The sequence below is a fragment of the Pogona vitticeps genome, chromosome 3 (genome assembly GCF_051106095.1).
Source record: "Pogona vitticeps strain Pit_001003342236 chromosome 3, PviZW2.1, whole genome shotgun sequence".
In the NCBI taxonomy this organism is placed as follows: domain Eukaryota; kingdom Metazoa; phylum Chordata; class Lepidosauria; order Squamata; family Agamidae; genus Pogona; species Pogona vitticeps.
In genome coordinates, this window is record NC_135785.1 from 248,444,747 (window position 1) to 248,451,742 (window position 6,996).

Below are 6,996 nucleotides of genomic sequence, written 5' to 3' on the forward strand. Positions count from 1 at the left end.
TAATCTCATACCAGTTTATCTATTAATAGTTGAGGGGGCTGCTTTCCAGGCAAGTATGTACAGTATTACTGCAGGAGAGCATAAATGCTGTACATGTTTAGGAAAAGGTTCCCCTTGACAAACTGTCCAGTCATGTCCAACTCTAGGGTGTGGTCCTCAGTTCCGTTTCCAACTCATAGAGCCAGCATTTGTCTGTAGACAGTTTCCGTGGTCACGTGGCCAGAATGACTAGACATGGAATGCCGTTACCTTCCACTATGGTGGTACAGTGGTGCCTTGACTTATGAACATCCCAACCTACAAACATTTCGAGTTACAAACAGCTCCGTTTGCAAAATTTTCCTTTGATTTGCGAACGGTGCTTTGACTTACAAACAAAAAAAGCAGGGAAGACGGGAAATTTGAACTTTCAGTTAACCGTTGGCCAGCGAAGAGGCTGCTTGTCTGCTACCTTGCTTGTCCCAGCGGTTAGAGAGAGTGGATATGGAGAGAGACTTCAGACTGCTGACTGCCTGATACTGTACTGTACAGACTGGTTTTGGGGTGGTGGTTATTTTTTTATTTTTGACTTTTTTAAAACAGAGACTGCTTGTTCGGGGTGAGTACACTATATTTACTGTACACGGGTTTTGCAGCTTGGGGTTGGACTAGGTGGCTAGGTGGGCAGTTATGTTTCTGTGCTGGCTGTAGGTTTTAAAATCAGAAACTTTGCAAAGGGGTCTGTCTGGATGTTGGTCTCTAAAATGCATTTTAGTCTTTTGGTTTTAAAATCAGAAAACTGTTTGCAAAGGTCTGTCTGTCTGTTGGCCTCTAAAATGGAGTTTAGACTCAAGTCTTCCCCCCCCCCCATTGTCTTCTCTCTCTCTCTGCTCTCTTTTTGTGCTGTTTGCTGGAATAATGGTTGCTGGATTCTGTGGCTCCTAGGGTTTGTGTACTGTGGTGTGCTGAACATGAGAACAAAAAACAGCCGGAACAGATTAATCGGGTTTCAATGCATTCCTATGGGAAATGCTGATTTGACTTACAAACGTTTTGACTTACGAACATCTCCTGGACAGATTAAGTTTGTAAGTCAAGCCACCACTGTATCTATTTATCTACTCGCATTTTTACATGCTTTCGAACTGCTAGTTTGGCAGGAGCTGGGACAAGCGATGGGAGCTCACTCTGTCGCTTTGATTCGAACTGCTGATCTTACGTCCTTGCAGCACAGAGGCCTTGAGGTTTAACCTGCAGCCCCATCACATGTACATGTTTACTCGGCAATCAGTCCAAATACAGTGAATAGTTTTAACTCCATGTCTGCATAAAATTGTAGGAAAGGCTCCAGTACTTTGTACACTAATGTAAAAATAAGCCCCATTAAACACAATGAAACTCACTACTGAGTAAACATGTAAGATGTTTTCAAGCCCTCAGACTGGGGCAAGGTTGTGAGGGTGTGTGTGTTTCTATGCATGCATATGTAGGGATAAAGGCTATGTCTGTGGGGGATTTTTTTTAGATAAGTGGTGGCATATGATAACCTTTATTTTAGTTCATGAAATTTGAGAAAGTTGTAGTTATTGTATCAGTGTTATTTTGAGATAAAAGTCTAAAGCATGCAGGGGTGGAAGGAGGCAGGAACAATCGCATCTAGTACTGTTCCTATGCTGCATAAGCATGTAAAAAGGCACAGGAAAGCTGAACCATTTTTTCTACATGTGCCATAAGTCCTAGCACTCCTGCAAAGTAGCCGGTATTATCTGCATATTATAGTAAAGAGTGGAGTTGATGTTGAAATCATGGTTTACATTGGACTGCCAAGTGACTTCATGGGGAAATTTCTAGGCAAAGGAATATGAAGTTTCCCTCACAGGAAATTCCCAGTAGAAACAAAATCGTTCGTGTGGGAAAATAAAGAAGTAGTGTTTGTGAACAGAAAAAAATGAAAGTTGCTTTATTTAGTAATAACAAGGTGGGGAAATTAAATTGATTATACAGAAAAAAATCCAGACTAATCATGCTTTTAGTTTAATGCAAATTAATCATGTGTCAGCAAACCTCTTCAGAACAGGGATCTACCCAAATAAAACCAAAATAATTTTGATTAAGGGTGCAGTGAATACAGATATCAAGAACATTAGGTGCTTTTTGCCTCGGGGAAAACCAGCAGAAGTATATTTCCATTTAACATGACCTTTTGTGAAAGGGGAATTCCAGTCCTTGAATAATTTCCTGTGTGTCATTGCCAGACTGGCAGACAGCCAAGTTTGGGTAAGCTATACTGCAGTCACTAGCTGGGAATAATGTGAATCTTTGAAATGAAATGCTGAGCCAAGTAGAGAACTTGTGGCCTTCCAAATATTATTGAACGGCAGCTTAAAGTATCCCTTACTATTGGCCCTGGTGGGTGGGGCTAATGGTAGTTGCAGTTTCATGATAATGGAGTACATGGTACATTTCACTACCTTCTTCTAAACCATTGTGATTCTGCAAGTTCTAGACTAGTTGAATTTTGATATTTTGCCATAAGATCTCCCTTAACTTCACAATCATACCGTATTTCTCCTTTCAGCATCTGCATTCATTTTATGTGTAATACAGTAGTAAGTATATTACACTCTTATAGGTGTTAATAAAGGAAAGACTATTTCGGACAGCTTAGAAGTTATGTCTGATTTTAAATAGAAGCTGATTATAAGGTGTAGTACTATTCATTTTTCCCTTATGTATATTACTAGGGCTTTGTGTTATCAAACTGAAAATGATGACAATATCATTTATGATTTCTTTACATTGTTTTAGAAGAGGGAGCCTTATTAGTCTGTGTTATTAGTCAAAAACAAAAGTAAAAAAATACAGAAGACAAAAACATTGAGGCACCTTGAAGACTAGCTGCTATATTTGTGAGCTTTCATATACAGGTCACGCTCATCAGACTGAAGAGTGGAACTACAGGGCAAATATTTATATATGTCAGTAAATCGGAGACTATATCAGGTCTTTGCCAGTTTAACAACTTGACCTTGGGTCTCCAGTGACACATCCTTGGACTTGATCTTTTCCAGTTCCTTTGTTGTCACCTTTTCGCGCATCAGTCATATTCTGAATTATTGGCTGTAATCTCCTGCTTAGTGGCTTAGGTCTGGCTCCGTAGCCAGAGGTTGGAACTTAATTTCTCACGGTGCCTGCTTGGGAGGGCCTGGACTCAATAATCCATAGGGTCCCTTCCAGCTCTGCAGTTCAAAGGTTGTTGTAGTTGTTGAACCAAGGTATACAGAATCTTTTATCAATTTCTTCATTGTCAATAAAGTTGCATAGTCCCTTTCCTAGTCATGATTTTTTTAATTTAATGTTCAACTATAGTCCTGCTTTGGCACTTTTACTTTCATCAGTAGTCCAAGGTTGGGAACTACAGTGGTGCCTCGCTTGACAACGATAATCTGTTCCATTCAAATAGCTGTTAAGCGAAATCGTCGTCGAGCGAAATTAAAAACCCATTAGAATGCATTAGAAACAGGTTAATGCATTCTAATGGGTGAAATACCTCATTGTCCAGTGAAGATCCTGCATAGGGCGGCCCTTTTCCGGTGCCTGTAAAGCGAGCAATCAGTGCTGAAAACAGCAGGGAGCCATTTTGCACAGCAGGTGGCCATTTTGCCACCCGCTGATCAGCTGTTCTAAAAATATTGTTAAGCAAACAATCGGTTCCCAAAGCAGGGATCCGATTGTCGTCAAACGAAAAAAGCCCATAGGAACATTGTTTTGCGGTCGCAATAGCGATTGCAAAAAAACCCATTGTAAAGCGGATTCGTCGTTTAACGAGGTAAGCGTTAAGCGGGGCACCACTGTACTGCCGTAGGGTCTATGCTTACAATGTCCAGCACCTCTAATACCTGTTTTTCAAATCCAGAAATGAACTTGTGACAATTTCTGATTGAGGTCTCCCCCTCCTGCATTTATTATGTGGTCCATGTGTCACCTGAAGCAGTGGTCCCCAACCTTTTTGTCACCGTGAACCAGTTGGGGAAGAATGGGGTCCATGTGTGGGGAAGGTGGGGCATCCTTCTCTCATGTGCATGCATGAAGAGGCGGGGGTGTTTGCGTGGGCATGCACTCACGTGAAGAGGTGGGGGCTCTCATGGACTCGTGCACATGCACGAAGGGGCTGTGCGAGGGGTGTGTGCATGGGGGTGAGTGGGAGATCTGTGTCCGTGGGGGTTGGGGACCCCTGCCCTGAAGGATAGCACAGAATTAACCCTTAAGATATATTGTTGTACATTCTGGTTTAAAGCAACTCAGAAAAATCAGTCTTCCTCAGATCAGTGCTTCTCAGGCTTGATGTGCTCCAGTAAGGTGTTTTTCAAATGGCATAACTAAGATATTTCCACATGATAAATTTGTTTCATGATAAATAAACATTTACTGTGCTTTTGTGGCTATCAGTGCTCGATTATCATTCTTTTGTCCAAACATATTTTTCTAAGCAATACTTTTCCTTGATGAAAGCCCTACACAGAAAGCTATTGCCATTTCTGTGTAGAAGCTTAAAAGATATTTTTAGACATGATGCCTCTTCACGCATTTTTATTAATAAAATAAAAACTTTTTGTATGGACACACAAACACATCCTATATTCTTTTATTTATTTATTTATTACATTTTATCTATCTAGTGAGAATCCACTACTCTCACAGTTCATATCCAGCCCCCAAGCAAAAAACAACTAATTAAAAGAAATATGGATGAGTACAATGGGGGATGGGGAGCCCAAATGGTAACAGCTAAACAGGATTTCAAATGAAACTATTCAAACTATGGGCCAAAAATGTCTACCACAGAGGTAGGATGTCCTTGAAAGCAGCTTTGTAGAGCTCTGTTTTCACCAGATTTCTAAACATTATGAGGGAGGAGGCCTAGTGCCACTCCAAAGGCAGAGAGTTACAAACAGGGTGGATAAAAATCATTTTAAAAAATTTAAATAGTCAAGCATTTTTAAAAATGCTTGATTTAAATCAAGTCTACCCTGTTTATGGAGAGACGGGGCAACAACTGAGAAGCCCCAGTTTTCTAATAAAAGTACATACTCCAGACCTCTCTTGAGGTAGCCACTTGTAGCTACAAACCTAGAGGACAGAGTGATAGAAGTAACAGATACTTAAGAGAGATGTTCCAACAGGTTTTGAGGCCCCAAACTTAAGAGCATTACAAGTCAATATTTTTTGTTGTTGTTTAGTTGTTAAGTCGTGTCTGACTCTTTGTGACCCCATGGACCAGAGTACGCGAAGACCTCCTGTCTTCCAATACCTCCCGGAGTTGGGTTAAATTCATGTTGGTAGCTTCAATGACACTGTCTAGCCATCTCATCCTCTGTCATCCTCTTCTCTTGCCTTCACACTTTCCCAACATCAGAGTCTTTTCCAGGGAGTCTTCTCTTCTCATGAGATGGCCGAAGTATTGGAGCCGCAGCTTCAGGATCTGTCCTTCCAGTGAGCACTCAGGGTTGATTTCCTACAAAATGGATAGGTTTGTTCTCTTTGCAGTCCAGGGGACTCTCAAGAGTCTCCTCCAGAACCACAGTTGAAAAGCATCAGTTCTTTGGCAATCAGCATTGGTGGTTGGTGCATAAACTTGGATTACTGTGATGTTGAAAGGTCTGCCTTGGATTCATATTGAAATCCTATCATTTTTGACATTGTATCCCAGTACTGTACAGCTTTTCCCACTCTTTTGTTGACTATGAGGTCTACTCCATTTCTTCTACGGGATTCTTCCCCAAAATAGTAGATATGATAATTGTCTGAATTGAATTCGCCCATTCCTATCCATTTTAGTTCACTGACGCCCAGGATGTCAATGTTGCCATCTCCTGTTCGACCACATCCACCTTGCCTATGTTCATAGATCTTACATTCCAGGTTCCTATGCAGTATTTTTCTTTGCAGCATCAGACTTTCCTTTCACTTCCAGCCGCGTCCACAGCTGAGTGTCCTTTCAGCTTTGGCCCAACCACTTCATTAGCTCTGGAGCTACTTGTATTTGTCTTCCTCAGTAGCATGTTGGACGCCTTCCAACCTGAGGGGCTCATCTTCCAGCATCATATCTTTTAGACTTTTTTTCTATTCATGGGGTTTTCTTGGCAAAGATACTGGAGTGGCTTGTCAGTTCCTGCTCCCAGTGGATCGTGTTTAGTCAGAACTCTCCACTATGACCTGTTCGTCTTGGGTGTCCCTGCACGGCATAGCCCATAGCGTCTCTGAATTACTCAAGCCCCTTCGCCATGACAAGACAGCAGTCCGTGAAGGGGACAAGTCAATATTAGCACTTTGAATTTGGCACAGAAGTTCACAGAGCACCAAAGCAAGCAGGCCAGCATCTGGGGGAGGCAATTAAAGCTTGAAGCCCCGTAAACTATCCTGGCCACTGCATTTTGAACCTGCAACTTCAAGGACAGCTCTGCTTAGAGGCCATTGCAATAACCAATATTTGAGATTACCAGTGCAGGAACTAGTATATTATTATTAGTTTTATTTGTATGCTGCATTTCTCTCAACAGAGGGAGAGAGGAGGCTCACAGCATTAACATTCACACAATTAAAACACAATAAGTTAAACAGAAGAGAAATTAAATATATGATTTAAAATAAAATTAAAAGATTAAAACAGAAACATGGAAAAAATTAAAATTACCTGCTAAAATGGGGTTCAGGGATTCAGTAGTAATTGTTAAAAGCCTGCCTGAAGAGATGAGTCTTTAGCTTTTTTTGGAAGGATAAAAAGGAAGGGGCCATCCTGCTCTCCCAAGGGAAAGTGTTCCATAGTTTGGGAGCTGCCACAGAGAAGGCCCTCCACCATCTCCCCATCAGCTGTGCTTGTGCTGGCAATGGAACTGAAAGAAGGGCCTCCTCTGCTGATCTTAATCACCAAGAAGGCGCATATAGGGAGATCCGGTCCTTCAGGTAGTCTGTACCCAAGTTGTATAGGGCTTTATGGATAATGACCAGCACTTTGAA